Below are 26700 nucleotides of genomic sequence, written 5' to 3' on the forward strand. Positions count from 1 at the left end.
TGCTTCTCAGCAAAATTTAACCGAGCTGTTTCGTGGTGTGAAAGGAGGCGTGGCCTTTGAAGACGTTTACGGTTTTTAAAGCCTTTCTCTCGTAGATGACGTCTTATTGTTCTTGAGCTGCATTCTGCGTCCGTAAGGGCCTTAATCTGATTCGATGATCGGCTGGTGTCTTGCCGGACAACCCGTCGAATCCTCCTCCTCAACGCCGGCGAAATTTTCTTGGGCCGACCACTTGGAATTTTCGTTTCGTATCCCTCAGGGTCTTTTAAGAAATTTGCAACAGCAGTTTTACTACGCCCAATCTCACCAGCGATGACACGTTGAGAGAGACCTTGCTTTTGCAGCTCGACAATTCTGCCACGTTCAAACTCTGTCAACTTTTTAGCCTTTTTCATGTTTTTACCCAATGTAACACAGGCGATGTCAGTGGGAAATGTTGACAACGCTAATGCTTGAACACAAATGAATAAATTTCGTCACGTGTTTACCGATTAACACTTCGTTTCAGTATGGTCTTAAACTTTTGACCAGCTAGTATTTAGGCTAATTTCATAGTGTTTACATTTTCCCTATTAAATGCTGACGAAGTTTTTTAGTTTTATTTTCCCTTTTCTTATTTTCATCTTTCGAAGCTCTACTCAAATAAGTGGTTAAGTCTTTATGTTCATTGGCCTTAAGATTTTGGCCAGCAATGTATCTAGGATACACGTTTATTTAGTAGGTAATTTCTTTAATTAAATATCTAGGTTGCATGTATGTTTTAGTGGGTTATTTCGTTAGTTAGGCATCCAAATTGCATATCTAATTAGTGAGGTATTTCTTCGGTTACATCTAGGTTACATGTTTGTGTTTAGGGGTGTGAGTGAAATTGGAAGGTAGCTGGGGGTAACTTTTAAAATGTCTTCAGATAAACAAAATACCTTTATCTTGTATCTACGAACTCTCCGCGTAGTGGCTCAAATATCTTCCGCCAATTTAAGTGGAAAACTGTCCCCTGGGTCGAGTTCCAGTCCTCCAAAGAGTCGGAGTTAGCCGGAAGTAGCTATTAAAAGGCATTTCGTTTGTCTGAATACATGTTAAAAGCTATCTCCGGCATTCTCCTACTTTTACCAATTGCTCTGTTTTAGTTGGTTATTTCTCTGTAGTTAAACATATCGGTTGCATATCTGTTTAGTAGGTTACTTCTTTACTTGAACATCTAGGTTTCATGTTTGTTATTAATGGTTAATCGTTTAGCTAATCATTCAGAGATTATACGTCTGTTTAGAAGATTTGCTTCCTTGGTGAAACGTGTTACATGCCTGTTTTAATAGGTTGTTTTGAAGTTAAACATTAAGAGTACACTGATGTTTACACTATTTTCTTTGTAATTAAGCACAAATCTTACTATGGGTTATCTGTGCTCTGCCTACCACGGGAATTGAAATCCGGTTTCTAGCGTTGTAAGCCCACAAACATACCACTATGTCACTGGGGGCGCCATTTTCTTAACCGCATTACACGCCTGTACAACTTCTTTCTGAAGTGCCTGGTGTGAAATACACAGTCTCACGTCGTTAACCTCTCAGAATGTGGAAGGTCAAGTAAAATCAAACTTTTTTCTTCGTTCTTTTAGAGTAAACACTTCTCTCACACAATTATAAGTTTTCTTTAAAGTAAAATAATTATAAAATAATAATCATTCCACCACAGCTGACATACGATGAGTACGTGAAGATCACGTGAAAAATGTAATGTGACTACGTTTGTTATCTGACAAATCCATGGAAAATCTTAAATATGAATATACATCAAGATGCCATTTATGGTGGCAAACAAAACAACAACATTGGAAATATTACACTTAAGATAATAAACAACAACATTGGAAATATTACACTTAAGATAATAAACAACAACATTGGAAATATTACACTTAAGATAATAAACACTACCTCGTAATTTTCTAAATTTCGCGTGTTTCCAACGTTGAATTCTAAGGAAAACACGTGTGGCGATCACAAAAAAAACACATGAAAAGTATGTTCTATGTTCAATAAACTGCTTTCCTTTTACGTTACCATGACTGTACTCCAGGATTTCCTTCCAAACACTATTGGAAAACGGAATTACACTACGTTGTCCTACTTAGAGAGAAATTCTATTTATTTGTTACTTCAGACAGCCATGTTTTAAGTGTTGATATGGAAAGGAGAAAACGGAAACTCACGTGATGATTTTATGTTGTTCAATGGAGAACTGAAAATAAACTAAAAATAAGAACAGAACTTTCTTTTCTAGTTGACAGACTAGTGTAGAAAAAAAATTGGTTGGTGTTCAGACGGACGATTTGTGTTATCAGCGAACTGATACAATATATTAATTATTTTACGTCTTATAGTAAACATTATTATTTCTTATTTTTGTTGTGTTCTTCTCATTATCAGTAAATTTTTAAAACATAATTTGGCACTTTGAGGATGAAACTCTCAACGAAAGCACCTCTCTATATGAATAAAGTTAGAAATGTAACTTTAAGGTGATTTTTGTTAAAAATAAACTACACAAATGGTTGATTTATACGTGTGTGTACATATATGAAGTGCTTGTAGTAGTTAATCAACACAAATGTTAAGTTTATTAGTCATGGACTTCAAATGTATCTCAGAACAGTTGGTATAACACGTTTACTAATAAAGCAGAGAACCTGTTAACCTGAAGATGACCAAGGAATGTCGAAACGTTGTTCTCTGCTTCATGAGTAAAAGTGTTAATACCCATACCAGCCGTTCTGAGATACATTTTATTTCAAGTGGGTTTTTAGTCATCAAGAATCACTTCATGAGTTTCAAACTCAGGCAAGTTGGTAAATACGTCATACCGATGAAACGGAAGATTAATAATACGTTAAAATAACCCACATGTACTTACACCAACATTATTAAAGATAGAAATTCCTATGAACCATATATGGAGCTCGAACAGTGTTCTTTTACTCCATGTGGCTCCATCTGCATTTACAGATAATTAAACCCGTGAGGCCTAAATGACAAAACAACAGTATTTATCCTTGTTTCTAACATCAATAGTTTTGAACATTTCACTAATTTTACCTGCTTTGAAAACATTAGCAAATTTGAAGTCGTAAATGACAGTACATACATGAATATCACAACAATTGCCTGACACGTGGTATAACTAAATAACAATAAAATAACTTTCGGAAGTAAAACAGAGTACACAGAAGTGGGAAAATACTGTAATATATATATATATATATATTAAGCCGGTTCAACCTTGACATACATTAGAAAAAGGCAGAACTACAGAATAGTAATAAAGACAGAGAAGAAAATATAAACGTTTCAGTTGCCAAAGGAACTTGAAGTAAAACTAAATCAACAAAGTTGCTCGCAGTCACTGAATGCCAGTTTGTTTGAGTGGTTCTAAGTGCTGAAGGTTGAAGTTTCTCAAACTGTCGTAAAAGTGCCTGCCCTGCGTCATCTTGTCACGAATTGATAGACAGATGGAGAAGTGGCCGATGTGAACAATATTTAACTAATGATACGACAACTTAAGTCGATAAGTGTTGGAAGAACATTATACAACGGAACTACTGACTCTTGAAGTCAACAATACAGTAAAATGCAAGCCCAAGGTCATCGCTAACCACAAGTTAGAACCTAGTTTTTCTATACAATTGCAACATTCCTACCATACTTCGCTAACATTCCGTTGCAGTGTTAAGAGATCAGCTCCCAATCCACGTGCTCGCTTCATATAACTCTCATGGCGCCTCACAATGTGAACTACACCGCTCCGCCCTCCCCCGCCACACCTTTCACTGGAGTCTTAGAGACTAGCCTCATGAGATAGCGTTATGGGCAGCTGCTAATTTGTCGTTAAAACTCCTATTTTTTGTGGTACTATTAATAGCATTTAATGAAGGTTAATAAAAAATAAGTGTGTCAGAATATAACATATTTTTTAGTAATATTAATAAAAACAATCTGGATTTGAAAGAGTGTTCCATTTTGATGTTGTTTAAAAGGATTTACATGCCAAGTTTCAAATGATATGTTTGGTTTCAAAAACAGAAGCATAAGGTTGCGGTCACGTGCACTTTGCTAAACGTTTACATGTTAAGTCAACCATAAGAACGCCACCACGTGTATTTTACTAAAACTTTACATTGTTAATTGTTGCGTCAAACATAATGACTCCATCACGTGTATTTTACTAAATATTTGCATGAATGACTGTTACGTCAAACACAAAAACGCCACCACGTGCATTTTACTAAAAATTTACATTGTTAACTGTTATGTCAAACATAATGACTCTGTCACGAGCATTTTACTTAATGTTTACACGGTTGATTATTACCCGCAAGCAAAAAACTACCACCACATGTATTTTAATAAATGTTTACATGGTTAACTGTTACGTGAAACAACAACAACAAAAAATCACCATCATGCGTACAATGATAATTAATATTTATGTGAGTTTTTCTTTCAGCAAAGCCACATCAAGCTATCTGCTGAGCCCACCGATGGGAATTGAACTCCTGATTTTAGCATTGTAAGTCTGTAGACTTACCGCTGTACTAGCGGGGGGGGGGGAATAATATTAATAAATTTAACTTGTACAGCTTTCACAAAGTAAGTGTTGTGGTTGTTGTTTTGAATTAAGAACAAAGCTACACAATGGGCTATCTGTGCTCTGCCCACCACGGGTATCGAAACCCGGATTTTAGTGTTGTAAGTCCGCAGACATACCGCTGAGCCACTGGGGGGCAAGTGTTATGGTGCATGTGTCTTTGTTTAATTTTGTTGGTTCTTTTTAAATGTTTCGAAAATAACCAAGGGGAAAAATGTGCTCGAATTGGAAAACAAACAAAAAAAAACCACCAAAGTGATGTTCAATCCCTGAAGAAATACTTTGTTTCTAATGGTTCATAAAATGATAAACCGTTGAAAATAACCTTATTTATCCAGTCATTCTCATTGCATCATCATGAAAATTAATGTTATTGCCAGGGCCGTACTTATCGGCAATATTACGTGAACCAAGTGGAAATGGAACGTGTACGTTACATTGCACGTGAATCATGTAAGAAGGAGCGCGTGTACCACGTTGCATGTGCATTACATAATATCGACGTTTGCTAAATGATGTCGAACATTAACGCCACCACGTGTCACACACGGTGTGTAAAATACTACTTCCACGGCATAACTCGTGTTATTTTTTTTATGTTTGTTTGTGGTTATTTATATAAATATTGTTAGTAATAACTACATACTGTTGTATCGAAAGTACAAGGATGAATCTTACTAAGATGTTCAAGTTGTTTACTGTAATAAATAAATAAAGCCTATTTTTATTAAGGTATTTAGCATCAGAAGTACTTGGATCAAGAGACCTGCTTTAAGTCTGATTTATGGAATGATTACAAAAACGACCTTGAGTTGTGAACTGGTATCTAGGTCTTTATATATATATACAACACGATGTTCTAGTTTGATCTTGAGCTCTGTCAGCTCTTCAGAAGAAACGTCGAGAAACATAAGTAGAATCCTTAGCAAATAATTCTGATGACGTCTCGTTTGATTATAGTAGATAATAACGATGATCTATCGTTTGATTATAGTAAATAATGACGATGATGTATCGTTTAATTATAGTAAATAATAACGATGATCTATCGTTTAATTATAGTAAATAATAACGATGATGTATCGTTTAATTATAGTAAATAATAACGATGATGTATCGTTTAATTATAGTAAATAATAACGATGATCTATCGTTTAATCATAGTAAATAATAACGATGATGTATCGTTTAATTATAGTAAATAATAACGATGATGTCTCGTTTGATTATAGTAAATAATGACGATGATGTATCGTTTAATTATAGTAAATAATAACGATGATGTATCGTTTAATCATAGTAAATAATGACGATGATGTATCGTTTTATTATAGTAAATAATAACGATGATGTATCGTTTAATTATAGTAAATAATAACGATGATGTATCGTTTAATTATAGTAAATAATAACGATGATGTATCGTTTAATTATAGTAAATAATAACGATGATGTATCGTTTAATTATAGTAAATAATAACGATGATGTCTCGTTTGATTATAGTAAATAATGACGATGATGTATCGTTTAATTATAATAAATAATAACGATGATGTATCGTTTTATTATAGTAAATAATGACGATGATGTATCGTTTTATTATAGTAAATAATGACGATGATGTATCGTTTTATTATAGTAAATAATAACGATGATGTCTCGTTTAATTATAGAGAATAATAACGATAATGTATCATTTAATTATAGTAAATAATGACGATGATGTCTCGTTTAATTATAGTAAATAATAACGATGATGTATCGTTTTATTATAGAGAATAATAACGATAATGTATCATTTAATTATAGTAAATAATAACGATGATGTATCGTTTAATTATAGTAAATAATAACGATGATGTATCGTTTAATTATAGTAAATAATGACGATGATGTATCGTTTAATTATAATAAATAATAACGATAATGTATCATTTAATTATAGTAAATAATGACGATGATGTATCGTTTAATTATAGTAAACAATAACGATGATGTATCGTTTAATTATAGTAAATAATAACGATGATGTATCGTTTAATTATAGTAAATAATGACGATGATGTGTCGTTTAATTATAGTAAATAATAACGATGATGTCTCGTTTAATTATAGTAAATAATAACGATGATGTATCGTTTTATTATAGAGAATAATAACGATAATGTATCATTTAATTATAGTAAATAATGACGATGATGTATCGTTTAATTATAGTAAATAATAACGATGATGTATCGTTTAATTATAGTAAATAATGACGATGATGTATCGTTTAATTATAGTAAATAATGACGATGATGTATCGTTTTATTATAGTAAATAATGACGATGATGTATCGTTTAATTGTAGTAAATAATGACGATGATGTATCGTTTAATTATAATAAATAATAATGTCTCGTTTTCTTCAACAGTTGACATGATGTCTTGTTTTATTTTAATAAATATTGTTATGATATATAGTTTTATATAAGTAACCATAACTACCATGCATTATATTTAAAGATAGTTTAATCTGGCTTGTTCTTTTTAACACGCCCCTCCCCCACCTTCCCGTGACTCAGCAATAAGTCTGAGATAACCCACTTAACGACAAACAGTTAAAAAATTATTTTCAACCCATGCTACTAGTAACAATTGCTATTTATCTGGGCAATATTCGTTTTAACAGTGATATCTGTTTGCTTGTAATGCAATAAATCAATTTCATTATTTAGTTTTATCTATTATATCAATACGTGAATGCTTAATAGTCAAGGGTTACGATAATTTGACTTCGAATACTCATAAGTTCAAAGTATCCCTGGGTTACGTTTATTGTTGAAAGCTGAGATATTTGATACGCATAGGAATGACATTTAAATCATTGTTGTGTAATTTGTAGCGCATACATATCTAACTTGCTGTTTCAGTTGAGTGGGTTAATTCCCATTTTCACTATTTGAATACAGAACAACTGAAGGCAGTATAATATAAGTTTATATCCAACCTCAAGATCACACCTACAAAACAAAAAGAATAACTGAGCAAGTGTGTTTTAAATGTTTCTTCCTTTACTCATTTGTGTGGATACTATAAAGTTTCTGTTTGTTTTGTTTGTTTGTTTGTTTTGAATTTCACGCAAAGCTACACGAGGGCTATCTGCGCTAGTCGTCCCTAATTTAGCAGTGTAAGACTAGAGGGAAGGCAGCTAGTCATCACCACCCACCACCAACTCTTGGATTACTCTTTTACCAACGAATAGTGGGATTGGCTAATACATTATAACAACCCCACGGCTGATAGGGCGAGCATGTTTGGTGCAACGGAGATTCGAACCCGCGCCCCTCAGATTGCGATTCAAGTGCCCTAACCATCTGGCCATGCCGAGTCTGGTAGGGTAAGGAATGAACAAAGTAATTTGAAAAACTCGTTTTCGTTTTGTGTGTTTCATAACATGTTCGTGGCGGTAAATGTGATACGTTTTTAAATATATTTATTAAAGTAATAAGTAGAAAAACAAACTACAACTTGCTTTAGAACACGGTGAAAAGATGTACATACTAAAAATCAGAATCTGTAGAATCTTGGATAAAAACACTTTACATTAATTATTAAATATACTAATAAGCCTTCGTCTTGAACCATACGGAATCAAATGACGTCGAAAGCGGTCTCTTTCACTGGCAAATAATTTGTCTATATGGAATGTTTCAATTTTACCTTTTCAACAAGTAATTATGGTATCTATGTATGTATTTTGTATAAATGGCAAAGCTACTAAGACTTTCTGTTTATATCTCTTATGTTGAAGTTCTCGCCAGACCGCCCACTATCCACTCTTGCATAATATATATAGTTTAAAGTGAGATGGCACTAATTCGAACTCAGGTCGTCTGCCAGCCCTAAAATCTTAAAATTTACCGTAGGGTTAAACTCGTATCCTATTAAATATGGAAAGCCATCGTGTAATGATACAGTAAACCTCTGAGATCTTTAAAGTTTGACATTATAATAACTACTGCCGCAATCTTACTCAGTATCTTCCACTCTGAAAGAATATTAGCTTCTATTTAGATTTTAGTTTAAGAACAACAACAAAAATCTGGTATTGTTGACAATTTGCAATTGTAAGGCTTTCATTTGCATTATGATGTTGGCCTTTGACAAAAATTGTCTTTGGGAGATATTTATTGTTTCGCATATTTTATCGAGTAATCTACACTTTGCGTACGTTAATTAATTAATCTTCGCTATACGTATTTTATTAAATAATATACACTTAGTTGGTATATTTAAACTATGTTAACTGTGAGTTTTATTAATTAATTTTGAATATTCATGTCTTATTAAGTAATGAACATTTTGTTTCTTTTTATTCGCCCTGTAAGAAATAACAACAAACAAACATATTTCCTTTGACTTAAGGAAATTCTGGAGTAAGCATATTGGCACGTTCCACTATTAAGACTAGAAATTAAAATATTTAAGGCAATGGTATCGTAAATATATTATATAATAAAGTTTGTTTATCTGACAGTCATGGCTGAAAATGATTCATATGATGAGAAGTTCAGTCTTGCTGCTATGAAAACCACATGGAGGTCAACAGTTAACCACATAGAGGTCAACAGTTACTCGGTTAAGGTGCCTTATCAGAAAAAGCAAAATGGGGCAAATCACAGTTTCAGGAATTTTTTACAGATCGACCCACATGTAGTGAAGAACATTTGTTACCCATCAGTCTTTAGTCTCGCCGGAATCGTGCTGCGCCCCCTACCGCCAAGTGGCGCCGTGTTTAGCAGGTGTCCCTTTGTTGGTCAGGTTGCGTCTCCCGAGATTTGCCCGTTGTCATTTTGTTACATCTTTTTGTCCTCTTAATGTCAATTCTCACCATTACAAGTTGTCCTGCACATTTGTCTGTCTGTCCTGTGGAAGCCTAACCGAAAGATACCGAACAAAATTTTGTGTAAAAATAGTGGTTCATCTGCCAAGTTTGTCATTTTGTTACAGTTTTTGTCCTGTTAACGCTAGTTCTCACAATCACAGGTTGTCCTGCACATTTGTCTGTGTGTCCACCGGTAACCTAATCATATGATCCTAAACAAAATTTTGTGTAAACAATAGTGGTTCATCTGTCAAATATTTGATTAACAAATCGATTGTTTCTAGTTCGGTTCAACAGCCTCACCTTGTACAATTCAGGAACTAAACACGTTAACTAATCACGGAAATTAATATATAATGTTTTGATATACAGGGTGTCTGAAAAGTCTGAAACCATGGGTGATTTGTAGCTTTTCATACTTTCAGGTACGTGACCAATTATGGTGCTATAAAAGTATAAGAAGACTGAGGTAATCCAAACTATTTAAAAGTTCAAGGACACAGTCTGTAATATGTTCAGCCCCTCTTTATACGCATGTGGAGAAATTAAAGCAAATAGATTAGAACAAATATCAAGAGTTTTCGTAATCTAAACCAAGAGGCGCAAACAACACAAGATTATAAATAAAAGGTGGAGCCACGTAAAAAAATACAATAAAATGTTTGTTTTGTTTTTTAATTTCGCGCGAAGCTACACGAGGACCATCTGCACAAGCCATCCCTAATTTAGCAGTGTAAGACTAGAGGGAAGGCAGCTAGTCATCACCATCCATCGCCAATTCTTGGGCGACTTTTTTACCAACGAAATTGTGGGATTGACCGTCATATTATAACGCCCCCACAGCTGAAAGGGCGAGCATGTTTAGTGCAACGAGGGGAGCGATTAGGAGAGACATTCGTGCAATAGCGTAAAATATGAACGTTTCAATACATTTTTTACTATTAATTAAAAATAAGTAATTAGTACAACGCATATAGTATTTTGATGTATTATTTATTCAAGGGGAGGGAATTACAAAACTTTGGGAAACGCTGACTTAACGAATGATAAAATGATAATTCACCAAAATCACAATAATGTCATCTGTGCGTTACATCAATTCAAAAATATAGGACTTGCTAACATAATAACATATAAATTACGGCCATTAACTACGAAGTGTCTCGAAAGCAATTGGCTACTAGATTCTAGTGTATGTAGAAAAAATAAGTATAGTCTTCGGTTTCCAGATAATACACTGTAAACTCAAATGTGTTTGAAAATAATTTAATAAGTTGGTTCAAATAGAATTGTAACATTATGAGAAATACTTCTACAATTAAGTTTTGGGGTTTAGTCACCATTTCACTCCAGACATTAAATAAATAGGTAGAAGTTCGCCAGAATGGAAAATGCTAAGAGCAGGAAGGAAAGCAGGTGGACCAAGTTATTTTCTAATTGATATCAGCATATTTGTTCCTTTAAATATCTTTGATTGTGTTAGAAATGCGACGTAAATGTTGTTTCTAAACACTTCAACATACTGGGGAGTGAGTGTAGCAACGCTACGCTACGCATGAAAGAAAGTTTGTGGATTTACAAGATTGTTTGTTTGTTTGTTTTGAATTTCGCGCAAAGCTACACGAGGGTTATCTACACTAGCCGTCTCTAATTTTCCAGTGTAAGACTAGAGGGAAGGCAGCTAGTCATCACCACTCACCACCAACACTTTGACTACTCTTTTACCAACGAAGAGTGGGATTGACCGTCACATTAGAAAGCCCCACGGCTGAAAGGGCGAGCATATTTGGTGCGACGGGGATTCGAACCTGCGACCCTCAGATTATGATTCGAACGCCTTAACCCACCTGGGCATGCCGGGCCATCCCAATAAAATGAAAGCATGTTGTTTATAACAGAACCTTTGAGGATAAGTACAGCTTACCTGCTAAAGGCCCCCCCCCAGTGGCTCAGCGGTATGTCTGCGGACGTACAACCTAAAATCCGGGTTTTGATACCCGTGGTGGGCAGAGCACAGATAGCCCAGTGTGTAGCTTTATGCTTAATTCAAAACAACAACAACAACAACCTCCTAAAATTGGCTTTCCAGTCTACCTAATTGTCACATAACCCATTTGAACCGTGTAATAAGATATCGGGAAACGTAGTACTAAATAAAGATTTGGTTTGTTTTGAATTTCGCGTAAAGCCACACGAGGGCTATCTGTGCTAGCCGTCCCTGATTTAGCAGTGTAAGACTAGAGGGAAGGCAGCTAGTCATCACCACCCACCGCCAACTCTTGGGCTACTCTTTTACCAACGAATAGTAGGATAACCGTCACATTATAACGCCCCCACGGCTGAAAGGGCGAGCATATTTGGTGTGACGGGGATTCGAACCAGCGATCCTCGCATTACGATTCAAGAGCCTTAACCACCTAGTCATGTCGGGCCGCTAAATAAAGAAATAATTAGAAAGAAAACCTGTTGAATCACGCTATTCTTCACTGTTCAATTTAACATAATTTTATGTTATTCTATAAACACGAACACATAAATATATCTAAAAATTATCAGACACCACAAACGATTAATAAACAAGCTGTCAATTATTTATCAATTATTTTCCAAAATTACTGGACAGTTTTTCTTACTTATTTGTTAAAAGAATTAAATATCTGTTTAATAATCATATTAGCAATGCTTTACAAAATTACTTTAACTCGTTCACAGACGATTTTTGGTTTTGGTTTTGGTTTTTGTATGTTAAATATTGAAGACTAAACCTCATGACACCTTGTGTTTAAAATACGTAGTGTGTGAACGTTTAGTTAAAATTCTAATGGCCAACATTCATAGCTGGAATGAATAAATTGTTTTATACAGAACCTCATTCAACCAAAAGATATATATAAACCTTCTGTAGAACTTCATTCAGCCAAAGGATATAAAATAAAGAAAAAGAAACAAACAAACAGTTTAACGTCCTTGTGGTTCTCTTCGACAGAAAAGTTTAGTTGATAATAAACGAAGAACAAATGTTGGTACCACAGTTTATTTGGTTGTTTTCATAAATGACGTGAGTTGTTATTTTTATTAGGTGTACTTAGGTGATACGGAGCAGATTCCCGTCCAATGAAAGATATCGTTTTAACATACTTTAACCGTGGCCTTGAAAAACGCAACTTGACCTGGGCTGTGTAGAATTCAATGCACTGCCTTGGTGATTTAAGCTCAGGAACCACCCAGTTTAAAATGTAAAGTGCACTGTGGAGTGTTACGACTATCAACCAGACTTGTCCTTGTTACGTGATGAGAATTGTTTGTGAATTTGATAAGACTTAACACACGTCAGTTAAGTTAAAAACTAATATATCTGAATTTATAGAAATTATTTTCGGTTCATTATATACATATATATTAACTACATCGAACAATAATAATGTAATTTGGGTCAGTGAATGGTTACGTAGAATGATGATCTTTCGGTGTATAGTTACGTAGAATGGTGATCTTTCAGTTTATGGTTACGTAGAATGGTGAGCTTTCAGTTTATGGTTACGTAGAATGTTGATCTTTCAGTGTATAGTTACGTAGAATGGTGATCTTTCAGTTTATGGTTACGCAGAATGATGATCTTTCGGTGTATAGCTACGTAGAATGATGATCTTTCAGTGTATAGTTACGTAGAATGATGATCTTTCAGTTTATGGTTACGTAGAATGTTGATCTTTCAGTGTATAGTCACGTAGAATGATGATCTTTCAGTTTATGGTTACATAGAATGTTGATCTTTCAGTGTATAGTTACGTAGAATGGTGATCTTTCAGTGTATAGTTACGTAGAATGATGATCTTTCAGTTTATGGTTACGTAGAATGTTGATCTTTCAGTGTATAGTCACGTAGAATGATGATCTTTCAGTTTATGGTTACATAGAATGTTGATCTTTCAGTGTATAGTTACGTAGAATGATGATCTTTCAGTTTATGGTTACGTAGAATGGTGATCTTTCAGTGTATAGTCACGTAGAATGATGATCTTTCAGTTTATGGTTACATAGAATGTTGATCTTTCAGTGTATAGTTACGTAGAATGATGATCTTTCAGTTTATGGTTACGTAGAATGGTGATCTTTCAGTTATAGTTACGTAGAATGATTCTCTCTCAATAGATTATTTCTATCAGTGGTTAATCACTGTCGTGTTCTCCGCGGGTGTTATTACTGTACATGATTACGTAGTATAATGTTCTCCGATGTTTTTTTTTTTCTATATAATAATTCATAGTATGATCGTCAAAGATATTCTTTCTGTTTATGGTTACGTAATACGATGCTCTCCGAAAATGTTCTTTTTTATATGATTTTGTAATGTAGTGCTTTCCGAAGATGATGTTTTCTCTGTTTGACTACCTGATATAATGTTCTCCGAAAATGTTTTTACTCTTTATGGTTATGCCCCCAGTGGCTCAGTGGCATATCTGCGGACTTATAACGCTAAAAACCGGGTTTCGATACACGTGGTGGGCAGAGCACAGATAGCCCAATGTGTAGCTTTGTGCTTAATTCAAAACAACAACAACAACTTTATGGTTACGTAGCATTATGCTTTCCGTTGACGTTTCTCTTTATGTATGAGAACATGACATAATGTTCCCTGATTTGTTTTTGGTGTATAGTTACGTAGTATGATCTTTTCCGAAGATGATCTTTCTATGTACTATTTCGTATAATGATGGTCTTCGACGACTTTGTTTCTGTGTGTGGTTACGTAGTGTACTCTCCAAAGAAGATCTTTCTATGTATGGTTGTGTTGTATGATGCTTTCCAAATATATTGTTTGTCTTCTTATGTTTACGGTTACGTAGTATGATGATCTTTCTCCATATAGTTACATAGTTGTGATGATGTTTCATCATATGGTTACCTAATGCGATGTTCTTTCTAGGTGTAACCACCTAGTATGGTGTTCTCCGAAGATTTTCTTCTTTTTTCTCTTTACGGTTACGTAACATGATGATATTTTTGAGTTACTTATTAGACAACAACTTCTTAACTGTAAATCTGATTTCCCCAAAACTAATAAACTATCATTGTTCGTATACACAGGACGCGGATTCTTAAACATGCAGAAACTTATAATGTTTCAGTTTTTTTCAGAATATATTCTTTTTGTCCCCATAGAATTTTGAATAACGTTTTTTGTTAATAAATATCTCTCACGTATCTTTCAGTGAAGTTAAAAACGTTGTTCGATCTGAATCATCGTGGTTTATACAACATGAGCTGGCGGAACTCTGGAAACTATTTTTGCGCATCTGATTTTAAATCCGCAAATGATAAATTAATAGAAATTAATGTGGAAAGAATATGCAGTTAATGCGATCCTTGTGACAAAATTTAATTCGATCTTACGTTAAATGAGCTATGTTTCCCTTCTCTCTTCTTCCGATATCCAGTTACGTCACAACCCTTAAGGGATCGCTATAATTAGTGTCAATTTCAGCCCGATATTCGTCGCTGCTCTTGCGCGAGATTATATTGTTGAAATGCTAACAATGAGAGAAGAAAGTTTTATTGTTTGTTAAATATCTGGATATTTCTGTCTTATCTGCTCTACTCTTCATACAAGGCCCTACTGGTGCTAGTTTGAAAACAAAATTGGTTCAAGATATATATAAAAAAGGACCTACTTTATTCAACATACATACAAAACATCAGCACAGGGTGGTCCATAATTACCTATTCATATTATAACCATACACAGTACGGTGCGTAATTATGTACTCATAAAAATTATACTAGTAATCTTAGGTTCTGGCTTATAAAGCTTAAATAACAGATACACTCGATCTCTGAAATTATAGTGTTATAATAAACATGTTATGTTTTTAAACCAGCAAATGGGATGGAATAAATGGAGGGTCGGCAAGTAGAAAATTGTACAAAGTAATAACTACCTCTTCAAGGTATCCTGCGGGTGCGTTGGGAAAATAGTTTTGTATTTTATGTGTAAAGCATGTTATGAAATCTGTAATATTCGTAACAGATCAAGTTAAACCTTTTGTTCATAAGCAATGATTACGTAAAGCTTTTCATTGCAATGTCTACTAAGCGATATAAAATTCTTACAACGTAGCAAGTTAAGTTAAGGAATACTTTATTAAGCCTACATACATATATTTGAAACATTGTTTGCTTGCAAATGTAACATACATAATCTTCGAAGTTTTTAGCAGTTTCCTAGCAACTGTAAAGTGTATAATTTTCAAAGTCTTTGTCGGTTTCTAAGCAACTGTAACGTGCAAAAATACCTAACTATATAAAAATAACAACGTAGAACATTTTCAGTTATATAAGCAAACTCACTGATTAATCTTAAACTTCTGAGTTTTTTTTTGTATATTTAATAAACACGACTTTTGTATCAAGTCTGTTTTGCTTGAAATATAAAACTAACAAGATGTTTGAATAGAAAAATTCATTTTCGAAATCTCGTGACCCAAAGTTAATGATAATCATGAAATATTCTAATTATGTTCAAAGGTTTAGTTCTCTTCATGATGTTTAGTCACTAAATAATTTTCCTGGTCTGTAAGTTGAATTTCCAACACTGCGGTTTTATTTATTTTGATTAGTGCAGGTTTAGTAATACCATAGCGGTGTCTCTGTAATCAGAGCCTGCACGTCACGTTGTGGTGTTTTTCTCTCAGTCTGTCAATCTGGGTATTCCTTCAAGCAGAACAACCATGTTTCCTTAATTTGCATACAATAGATAATAGGGGAGGCGCCGTGACTGAACCTTCTCATCAGCGGTAAAATAAAAAGGTTTTGTTTCGTTTCTCTGATTTTATCAGTTGTTGACTAAATGTAGATATACTTTGAATCTTCCAGGCTCATTTATCATGACTCCATACCAGTGAATTAGGCATACAAGTATCATGCACAGCTAATTATATTTTGATGCTCTCTTTAAAACTTATTATTGTTACATCTTATTTGTAATATTTATATCAGACATCTTGTGTGTGTGTGTGTGTGTGTGTATTTGTAGAACAGAAGTGTCTGCTTTTTACGTCTAAAGACATTTCGATCGATCTAAACCTAATTTGATATGTATCTCTAATGGAACGCTCATGGAGTGTCATAAGAGCCAACATTCGGATTCGATACCCCATGTCATTACTTGGGGAGGCATTGTTTGTTTGTGTGTCTACTTTTCACATCTATAAATGCTACCCCCTGGGGTTGTCTGTGTGTTGCCGGTGCTATTTTATTGATATATGTTACATTTTTATGGTACTTTTAGGGCACTTCCAATATTGGCATTCGGATCTACCCCACCATGTCACTTCCCTGGGGACTTTCCTGTCTTTGTATCCATCTTTAGGAAAGACATGGTCAGGTGGTCAGATCGCTTGACTCGTAATCGTAATCACACCAAACATGTTCGACCTTTTAGCCGTGGGGGCGTTATAAAGTAACAATCAATCCTTACTATTCGTTGGTAAAAGAGTAGCCCAAGAGTTGGCGGTGGGTGGTGATGACTGGTTGTCTTCCCTCTAGTCTTACACTGCTAAATTTGGGACAGCTAGCGCAGATAGCTCGAGTAGCTTCACGCGAAATTAAAAACAACAACAAGAAACTATGTATCTTTCAGGCCTTCAGTCACTGATTCATCTCAACCAATTTTGGTGTGTACTCTTAAGGTCCCAGAGGAAAGGCATAAGGGTGGCGAGATTCGGATCTCATCCCCCGGTGTCATTCCAATGCGTTGATCGGGTACGTCAGCTAGTATTATATGAATTTGTAGTCGGTGTTGGGTGTCATTGTGATTTTATCGTTGTCCCATTGCTAAGGGGAGAGTAAAAATAGTTTCACTTATCTCTCTATGATTATTCACGAACTCAATTTAAAAAATAAAGTTTACAAGTACTGTCCTTGTCAATTACTTTAGTTTCTTGAACTTTGACATTTATATTTCGAAATGAGACCAGGCTTGATATAGTACGTTCGAAAGTTCTGTTGTTTTTTGTTGTATTTTTTTCTGTTGTGCCGATGTAGTCAACGTTGAAATATCTTTGGTTTCTCTTTATTGATTACTTACATAAACCTTATAGCAGCAGAATGATTTTCCATTGTAGAGAAATCTTTTCTTTATCGAGAACAGCTCAGCTCCCTAATTAGTTTACCTAATACGGTTTTAGCCCTGGTTTCTTTCTACATAATTCGCCTGAATTAATTTTTTTATTTTTTTTATTTAACGTATCCATGGATAGAACATTATCTCAGTGATACTTTATTATTGCTTAGTAATAATTCATTATAGTTAACATTGTCTTAAGGCTTAAGCGTAAAATTATCTGAACATTAATTACATTTTCGACTGGATAAATTTAGCGGAATACATCAGAAGTAAAAAAATTAAACTTATCGAAAATATTCTGATTAGACAACTTTTTATAATAACCTAAATATAATTTTAGGCTTGTTTTTTGCAAGTGATTTCAAGAAAATATGATTGTTTGTGTTTATGTTAATTTACACAAGAGGGTAAGTGTGAATATTAGCTTTCTGTGTCCAACGAGGTAAGTGTGAATATTAGCCTTAAGTTGCACAACAGGGTAAGAGTAAATAGTAACCTTACATGTCCAACAGAGAAGGTCCAGAAGAAACGTTTTGTTAACTTCTTAATCGTTGCGTTCTTTATATTCTTTGTAGTCGCCAGATCTAATAAGAAATGACATTTTTCTATATATATATATATTTCATTTCATTTTATTTTAGATTGACAAACAATTAGGAAAAACTATTATTTATTAGTACCATGTTCATAAAATCATGTTGCTAATTCACCAGAACAATACTTCATACTATTCTCAATCCATTTTTCTTTATGTATGTTGATTTCTTCTCGATGCACTGTCTGTGAAAATAAAAATTGTATTTGCACAGAACCGGGATATAGACCCGGCATGGCCAGGTGGCTAAGGTACTCGACTCATAATCCGAGGGTCGTGGGTTCGAATCCCTATCGCATCAAATATGCTAGTCATTTCAGCCGTTGGGGCGTTATAATGTTACAGTCAATCCCACTATTCGTTGGTAAAAGAGTAGCCCTGGGGTAGCTGTGCGAGAAATTCAAAACAAACAAACAAACAATCCATTTACCGTGTTTTGCTTTTGATTCCTACAACACCGTATTAAAGTAAATATCATGGGAAAATTCATTATTCGCGCATGAAACTTGTTTATTGTAATATTTTGTATTGTAATGCACGGTATTTATAAATGTAAAGGCAGTGCTGCATGTTAAAGGTAACTGAAACAGTTAATTGATCTATCTTGACTGTTCATATCACAGGTTAAGAATGAAAGTTCTCAACGAATCTAATGGCCGTGAGGGGAGTCGCAATGCCTGCGAGGTTAAACCTTTTCCATGGCACGTGACATCCATCATAGTGTAAAATAAACTTTGAACCGAACAGTTTGATCAAAAATTTACAAACCGTTCAATTTCTTTAGTATGAGCCATCAGATCTAACAATGCTTTCAAAATCCGGGTATCACGACAAGTATTAAAACCCAACAGGGTGGCGGAATCGGCGCCCTGAGTATCTATAAACAAAGGAAGAAATTCACACGTAAAAAAACCTAACACATAAACACTGCTCTCTGAAGTGAGGCTCTGAGAGATAACAGATCCATTCTCCAAATATCTTTCCTTTTGTAATGCACCCTTTCCTTACATGTATGGTAACACCGTCCGTGTTCCCTGCTCCTAGTTTTATTTTTGCATAGCTTAATGAAGTTTAAACGTTTCCCGTGCACGCGCGCACACACGTTACTCTTTTAATTGTATATATACTTTTTGCCTTGATGGAAACTAATATAAGTGTATTCAAAATATAATAATCTCCAACTTTAAAATGTATTTATGGTAAAGCTACTAACCACTACAAAGTACTGACCAGTTAGAAGGTACCCAGTCAGCAACGCCCTACAATCAACTAGCCACGCTAAGGAATTAATTGTCACCTTTATAACGCACACACAATTTAAAGTTCAATGGATATTTTTTAGCATCGCACAGATTTGAACTCGATTCTGTACCACAGGATCAACTAGCGACCAGTCTAAAACGAGATTAATGTGTAGGTTTATGCACACGATTTTCTACCACAGAATCAAATAGCGACCAGATTAAAACGAGATTAATGTGTAGGTTTTTACTGGTTTTTTATTTGATTAATTTTCAATATTCTTCATCTTTCAGAAGGTGTCATTGTTCATTTTAAACCAGAATTCTTTGTTTCAAGATTATCCATTGGACAATATATCTATAAGAATCCTAACTAAAAGATAACAAAAATTCTACAGTCTCCTAAAACCCTTGTACACTGAACTTTAATGTCCTTTCCGCTTCACACATAATATCCATAACATCAAGTCCGCAAACAGATGTTTCATTTCATGAATTAATATAAAATATAAACAATAAAACTACGTTCTTATAAACGAATTCCTTTGTTACGCCCACAGTCGCTCGATGTTACATGTGAATTTTACTAACCAGTTATATATGTATGCATACAGCTTCCCTATAAGGCATAAGCGTATTGACATCACAAAATGTGTACTTTTAAAGTAGGTTAATAGTTTATATGAAGCTGGTTTCATGATTAGGTCAAAGCCTTTGTGTGTGTAAAATTTGAATATAAAACGCTTTTAAGTATTTTAGCTGACTTGTGAAATTAATTATTTTCAGAAGAGGAAGATTGCACAAGAAGTATTTCAAAACTCCTCAGAATTTCCTTGATTTAGCAAATTCCACTTCAACATAATGGACGTTGTACCCGTGTGATACCTGCTTATATTACCTTCAGAGCTCTGCATCCTACTTATATTACCTTCGTTGTGGTGAACAGTTTGGCCCTGTGGTAGAACTATTGATTTCGTAACTACTGACTCAGGTTTGAGTCCGTACCACACTATAAAGTATCTCTTCCCCCTACTCACACCCACACCCACACACTTCAAGATATGGGTGTTTTATAAGAGTGACAGTCAATCCATTAATTTGGCTGGTGGGCGATAGGATACTGCTGACCGGCTGAGTTCCCTCTGGTCAATAGTTCAAAACTAAGGACAGCAGCAGATATGCGATGAATATAAATACCTTCGTATATTATACACGTTGAAGTAATGTAATACTTTAACTGCTAATATGTTGAAACAATTATAATTAATTCTAAAACCATTGGTATATATCTTCAGGAGGTTTATATTTTTCCTTAAGTCCATATTTCAGCCTATTATGCAATTAATTTTAGGAAAAGACACAATTGCGGTTATCGAAGTGCAACTTGATATTCCTCGTAGCTGATTTTTCATTGGAGTCTCTCCTTAAAAATCACTTAACTAAACATTCTAATTGTTGATTCAACCATAAGTGTTAATTGGTCTTGACAAGTTTTAACTCGCATAACTAAGCACACATGTGACAGAAGATATAAAATTCAGTGTAACATTTCCAAATTAATCGGATATTATATTTCAAGTGACAAAAAGGTTTACGTGATGAACACTTTCATAGCACAGATATTTCAGCCACGTGTTTTTTTCAAATCTGAACTAGAACACTATCCCTAAACGAAATTGAGCTTTATAATAGAGTCAGAATAAATAAGCACAACTTAGAGAAACTAATAATTATTGCTTTTGACACAGACAAATTAGGTAAGGCGCCAGTTGTCACATCACAGGTTATTAACCCTTATTACATTTAAGATATTTTGTCTTTTTTCTTAACCCTTGTTTCAGAGTTGCTGCAATACAGCTAGGCCTACATTGGTCATTTGTGAGTAATGGCAGCAAGTTGTTTTACGCTGAGTGCATACAAAACAGTGTCCCTGTGGGGTTTCTAGATGTCAACGCAGGTGAAAACAGTCAAGTTTTTGCCATAAATAATAATTCGTGTTTAAACTGTACCTATTATTATTTTAAGGAGTCAAGCACATTGTTCAATGTTTAACCTTTCGTGTGTATTCTTCATAATTACGCATGTATTTTTCTGCCTGGTACAATATTTTATTGATATTAAGAAATATTAAACACTACGTCTCTTAACTGTAAAAATAACAAACTGATATGAACACAGAGAGGTTTATTTTCGCGGTGTCGACAAATGATGTGTCACCTGTTAAATGTTTTTAACTTTTAAAATGGTTATGTAACCCGACTCATCTGGTGTGCTGCCATTCAAATATTTAGGAAGGTATTAAAAATGTTACAGTTTTCATAGTTTTGTGAAGTCTTTGAAACTAATATTTTGATTTTTTTTTGCGAATGTGAAGTTAAAATCAACACATTTATCGTTTTTGTAACAGTTGTTTGAAATGCCAAGCTTTCATTAGATCTTATCTTTTCGCGTTTGTGTGTGTTACTTTCTAACTAGCTACGGTTTCATGTTTTGGATGGTCATTAGTATTTAGGTTAAAAGTAGTTATGAATTAAATTGTTTTGACCTCTAAGGGCGAAAAGTTAAGATCATCAGTATTTTCTTACGTTTTCGTTTTGAGGGCTGTTTTGTACAGATCTAGGGTTTTGTGATCAAAAATGCAACCTTTGACCCTGCACATTACGGTAGATTGCGTGTATCAAAACGTAAAAGTTACAGAAACTAATAATCACGTGCATACATTAGGTGAGGCGCTAGTGTCGTGTTACATGTTATTAACCTATATTACATGCAAGATGTTTTTTTTTTTTACTTACTTGACCTTTGTTCTACAGCATTTGTCGGAGTATTTTTGTTGTTTTCTCAAGAAACAGGAAGTATTATTTTACTGGAGTCGTATTAACAATGAGTCCCAAATCATTAGCTTGTGTGTTTTTTTTTACGATATCCACAAATTTAATGTTTCATTCCTTACTTCACGATAAAAATCGGATTTCAAGATCGCTAAACATGATGTTTCATTCGTTCTTGTTCAATGATGGAAAACGAGCTAAAAATATTGCTCGTGTGTAGTTTTGTTTTATTTCCACACAAGAGTACAAGTAACCAAACACGTAAAACCAGCAGCGAGCTTACGAAGGAACTGAAAGTTATTGGAAACTATATGCAATTTTTTTGACATTGACGTCATACCTTGTTTTGACTAATAGAAAACACAGTTAATATTTATGAGCTTTGGTAACCGAAAAGTGCCTTTGCAGTAACTTCATCTTTATTTAATGAAAACTCGAATTTCCTAGAGCTATATATAGGCATAAACAAGGTGTGTGGAGGTGACGTGTAGAAATCACGATTAATAATTTGACAAATATGTCCTGAATTGAGGGTCTCAGTTTACAACACGAAAAGAAATAGATTTTTAAATAGGATACGATTATAGAAAGCGATACAAGAAACTTTGGTATCAGACTTTGGTTCTATATATATATACACACACACACCTTTCTATATATATATACACCTTTCTATATATATATACACCTTTCTATATATATATACACCTTTCCAACTTTAGAGGCGTTTCAGTTGTAAAATTCAAAGCAATTCTAAGGGTTCGGATGCATTTTCGTACAATAAGGCAATAACAGCTTCACTCAACACAGAACCAATAACTCTGGTCTCACTTTACGTGCACATACAGATATAACGCTGGATTTTTCAAACATTCGAATGAATATTACTACCATCCAAAATTATCAATGCAAAAACTCAAATTAGTCACACAAGAATGCATTTTTATCGTTATGGTTGTTGGTTGTTGCTGTACAGTGAATACGTTCAGTCCCATTAAATTCATACCGGTATGTGATACTACCTGAACAAAAACAACTATTAGTGAAAATAGTTTTATACTGGTGTATGATACTAGCTAAGACAAAGTTTAGGATGATTAGCTTTATACTGGTATAGATACTAGCTAAGACAAAGTTTAGGATGACTAGCTTTATACTAGTATAGATACTAGCTAAGACAAAATTTAGGATGACTAGTTTTATACTGGTATATTATACTAGTTAAGACAAAGTTTAGGATGACTAGTTTTATACTGGTATATTATACTAGTTAAGACAAAGTTTAGGATGACTAGTGTTATACTGGTATATTATACTAGCTAAGACAAAGTTTAGGATGACTAGTTTTATACTGGTATATTATACTAGTTAAGACGAAGTTTAGGATGACTAGTTTTTATATTGGTATTAGTCTGTATTACCTCGATTTTACGTTTATCAAGCTCGGTAAATGAATTTTCCATATTAATGTGGTAATCTGTCTTCATCTCCGTTTAAACACAGGGGTTTACACGTGTTGATTTTCATTAACAAAAACAATCGACGTGATGGAAACCGATTCCAAACAGTATCTGAACCGTTATATCTTTAGGTAATTTTTTTTGTTATTGTTATTAAAGCATAAAAATGCACAATGTTTTATCTGCGTCAAGTCTGCCACAGGTATAAAGCCCAAAATTGTAGCGTTATAAGCCCTACACTCACTAAACATTAAGTTTTGAGGTAATATCTGTCTTTACGGCTATTCAGAAAGACAATCCACCCTGTTGATCTAATTTAACTCGTTTTAATCCATCATGGGCTTGACTTTAAACAGTCACTATTTCACCGCTGACAGAAAGCGAAACCTATTTAAAATATTATTTTGAAGTCAACAATGAGACCGTTCTTGCGTTATTTACTGGGATGTTCTCTGAAGACTCTTAAAAGAGTCAAATGAGCAACCTTCTTGTTGTTTTCTGAGCAAGGACTGTTTACGCTTTGACTCTGCCTAATTATAAGGTTTTATTAAACTATTTCTCGATCCTTGGCTTTGCTAAGGGTCATAAGTAGTCATAAACAAAAAAAGAATGGTCATTAGTGATGAACTAATGATACCTCTCACCACGTAGAACCATAATATGAATTAACTCCTTCTGAATAATCCAGAAATTTGAGCACTGTCAGAAGGTAAACATTCGTTTATTAGGGAAGAACCTGATAACCTGACCTCTTTAAAAGATAAACCTTCGTTTATTAAATAAGAATCTAACAACCTGATCACTTCCAAAACATTAACTTTCCTTTATTAGGAAATAACATGTTAACCTCAGCACGTTTTTTTTTTTTTTTATCAGAAATGAAAGAATGTCTACATTCGAAACACCTCGGGATATCGAGTTTTCTGGAACTGTAGTACTCAACCTTCATCGTAATTTATGAGCGTCCTCCACTACAAAGGCTTTGTCTGGTTCTTTGAACTAAATAATTTGATTGACTGTCACTTTTATAACGCGCCCATAGTAGAAACTATTAAGCAGCTTCAGAACTGTCACTGCTTAGATCATTCTACCTGTAGCCGGATACGCTAACCACTAGATCAATAACGCCCCTTCAATACTCCCAAATTAAACTTCTACTTGGTATCGGGGTTATAAAAACAACAAGGTTTTATGCTAGAAATGTAAATATATTATGTCTGTATCTTAACTCCACAATGGACTTCTCCAAACAAACATGTACTGAATAATAATCGTTTATGTTTCTAACAATAATTAACATTCTCTTTTCTACTGATTAATGCTTCACACATGAAACAAGGTTTATGTTTCTACTATTTGTAACTTTGTTGAAAAATGGCTAAATATTTTGAACGATCAAAATAATAAATAATGGAATACTTTCAATTCGTCTGAGTATTGTGTGAAAAATCTTCGAAGTTTCATTCATTTCTCTTTATGTTTCTAAATATATGTTAATATTCGGAGTAAAGTTGGTTACTAAAGTTATTGAGATTGATTATTGCTACATCTACTGGAATATAGTAGAAACTTAAAAGTATTTCAAAACTTTCCAAAGGTAATTTATTTAAAAATACTTACCATAATCTTATTTCTAAATAAAATCTCAGTCGTCGTGACATTGTTTTGGCTTAAATTTTCCTTTCAAATGACTTAATATAAAATAATCAGTTTCATGTTATCCCTGTTGTAATTTACGGAAAGTCTAATTAATGTGTTTGATATTTTCTTTTATATAAACCAACGTTTGTGCGGTGTCTCTACGTTCTAATTTAATACATAAATGTTTAGAAGAAGTGTTGATATGTATATGTGCACACACACACACATATACCAATGTACCAGGCTAAGGTTTTTTTCAGGAAAAAAACACACTTTATTCACAAGTGACTTAACGCCATCTAGGAGTGTTATTGTAAGAAAGCACGTGTCTTCGCAGTGATGAACAAGTGTTAACATTGTTACTAAAGGTGCTCGGAATGCGAGCGTGGGCGTCGAACTATACACTTCCACGTGACCTTGCGAATTCCAGTGACCATGTGGTTCACGATTTACCACAGCTGGTATGATAAAAGCTTTCGTTGCTACTTTAAGCCATCAATTCGACCACCATCTAACCTGGGCTCGTTAGACGCAGGAAGTTTACAAGCACTGTCTTCCAGGATCCAGAATCTTGATCTAAACAAATCCCACGATTTCCCACGGAATCTTTAGCTCGTAAACTTAGCACCCTGATTATATTAGATCATGAAATCTAAGAAAAACTCGGTTAGTAGTAAGAAAGACATGCCTGTTTCTGTAAGAATTCTTTGACAGGTGGCAAAGCAGATGTTTACCAGAATAGCTGTCACGAAGCAATGACTTATTTTAGGATTCTGTAGTTTTGTCCCATGCGACCAACCAGCATTATTTCCCAAGCAGAATTTTCCGAATTTGCTTACGTATGTGAAAATCATAATATTAAGTTGCTCAAGTCCTATTTCTCCATCTCAACAAAATTGTCTTTATTTTCTGTCATTCCTCCACGCCAGTTCATATATTCAGTACATCCTGTCTCACTGAGAGTTTAAAACTGTTCATTTTTAAAGAACATCTAAAAGCTTGTGTTCCTCCCACTTCCTTGACTGCTTACAAAATAATCCACATTCTTGGAAAGCCTCCAACTCCTAGAGTTAAAAGTGGACTTACTACTGAGTATTGAGGGAAACATATCTAAATCGGTACATTACTAACATGCATATTTCAACTGTTTTTTTCTTGTCTCTTACCATTTTTGACTAACTAGCTCGTCAGAAATGTTCAATATAATGTCAAAAGTGCCCCAAATTTACGTTACCACAGGCTGAAGTTCTTTTTCTGGAATGTTCAATGCCCTTTTCAAGTGACTAGATGAGGGT

The 26700-nt window shown here is 34.2% G+C and overlaps 1 protein-coding gene and 1 long non-coding RNA gene across 3 annotated transcripts in view; one reads left to right on the forward strand and one right to left on the reverse strand.

Moving 5' to 3' along the window:
* The window catches only part of LOC143226455 (synapsin-like), a 191513-nt gene that overhangs the window by 119613 nt on the left and 45200 nt on the right, over window positions 1–26700 (forward strand). The window lies entirely within an intron of this gene.
* LOC143226457 (uncharacterized) overlaps window positions 15312–26700 on the reverse strand; it is a 39613-nt gene continuing 28224 nt past the window's right edge. Inside the window, exons 2-3 of the long non-coding RNA XR_013014633.1 lie at window positions 18139–18221; window positions 15312–17345 (exon numbers count right to left, since the gene is read on the reverse strand). This is a non-coding gene — a long non-coding RNA (uncharacterized LOC143226457). The remainder of the gene's footprint in view (window positions 17346–18138; window positions 18222–26700) is intronic.

This window comes from Tachypleus tridentatus, chromosome 9 (genome assembly GCF_004210375.1).
Source record: "Tachypleus tridentatus isolate NWPU-2018 chromosome 9, ASM421037v1, whole genome shotgun sequence".
Taxonomy (NCBI): Eukaryota; Metazoa; Arthropoda; class Merostomata; order Xiphosura; family Limulidae; genus Tachypleus; species Tachypleus tridentatus.